Genomic DNA, 1,705 nt, shown 5'->3' on the forward strand with positions numbered 1-1,705 from the left:
TCATCAACTATTCAATGTGGTAAATGCAAAAATTTGTAGTTAATATACATAGCAGTCACTCCATATACTGTTCCCCAACTTGTTCAGCTTCTGAACAATATGGCTTTTTCTAATTTTATTCCCCTTTAAATTTAATGGAAAAAAAACAAAAAAAATCATGTTTTAGCAATGTATCCCCACACAGCATTGTGATTTACCAAGATTTTTAATGTGCTTGTAGAGATACCTTACTGAAAGAATAGCAATAACTATTTTCCAGTTAATATTGAGAGAAAATCAATATCAACCCCAATCTGAGGTTATAAACTGCTGTTTCAGGGACACAAGTGCTATTTAATAGACAAATGTAGCAACCACCCAAGACAATAAAAGCCTATGACAGTCTGCTATATTACAGTGAGTATGTATCAAAGTTCTTCATAATTTTTTGTGAGGTCTTCTTCATAATTGGTAGCTTGGCTTTCAACAAACATGTTCCAGTTCTCTAATATCTTCTCTTTAGTTAGCTTTCATCCCTGTTTTTGTCTGATTCATACACCAGGTGTCTGGCCTCAGCCTGCTCATAGTCACAGGTTGTGGGAGGATCCAGTGGTGAATCTCATCTTTGTCCCAACTTCCCATCCTTGTTCAGATCCCGGAATTCATTAAACTGCTCTCGTTCTGACAAAACCCAGTCTGGCTACGGGCCACTCTCCTCATGGGAAAACATATCCGCAATATACTCATCCTGAGCCACAAACCATCCCATTCTTGTCGATGTCTTCCAGTTTCCAAAACCACGATTTCTTTCATATGCTCAAACTCCTCAGGGTGCAGAAAGGCCTGAACTCCTCCCCAGTGGCTGTCTGGTCACCATTGAGGTCTGCAGCTTTGAATCTCCTCTTGTCACGTGGCAGCATCTTTTTAATGGTGTGATCTGAAGAATCATGAAACTCTGTGGGATTTCCTAGATAGTAACCATAGGTAACTTGTTTGTATTTGTCCCAGGAAATTTTATTGTCTTTGTCCCGTTCATAATTCTTCCAGTCTTTAGCAACATTATCACAGATGAATCTTTTCTGCTCCCGTTTGACCCAGGTTTTCAACTCCTCAGTAGTGACAAAGCCGTCCTCATCACTATCAATTCAATTGACAATCTTTACTAGCCTCTCCTTGCTCTCCTCTGAAGTGAACTAACTGGTCTTGGAGTCCTTCTTGCCCAGGAAGGCCTTGTGGTCATACTGGAAGCTCTGGTTGTCCACGGGTGGTCCCTCACCCAGCTCCCAGTCAAGCCAAACCACACGCTCCTTGCACACGGTGGGCTTGGCCCGCAGCACCCGGGAGAGGCAGCGCCAGGGCCAGCAGCAGCCCCAGGGCGAGTCACCGCTCCCCATCCTTGAGAGGAGAAAGAGGCCTGCAAGGAAGCACTGAGCGAGCGACAAGAGCCACGACTCGACTCGGGAATGGGGACTAGGGCCAGTGCGGGGGAGGGGACAGGCCAGCCCCTCAGCCAGCGTCTGCTGCCTGCCAGAGCCCAGGGGCAAGCCCCAGGCTGCAGACCGGGAAGAATCAGCTGCTGCACTCATGCGCCCATGTCGGGTGGGGTGGGGTGGGGGAAGCTGTGTCCCCTCGCCCAGGAGTGGTGGAGGGGCTCCGATTTCGCCTGGGCCCCTCCCCACGATCTCAGCATCAGAGGCAGCCCTGTTGGGAGCTTTGAAAAATGAGG

General features: G+C 47.4%; 1 pseudogene; it reads right to left on the reverse strand.

The window, feature by feature from the left end:
• Positions 1–407: 407 nt before the first annotated feature.
• LOC118643787 lies at positions 408–1,359 on the reverse strand (annotated as a pseudogene).
• Positions 1,360–1,705: the final 346 nt, after the last annotated feature.

This window comes from Molossus molossus, unplaced genomic scaffold, assembly GCF_014108415.1.
Source record: "Molossus molossus isolate mMolMol1 unplaced genomic scaffold, mMolMol1.p scaffold_m16_p_4, whole genome shotgun sequence".
Classification (NCBI taxonomy): domain Eukaryota; kingdom Metazoa; phylum Chordata; class Mammalia; order Chiroptera; family Molossidae; genus Molossus; species Molossus molossus.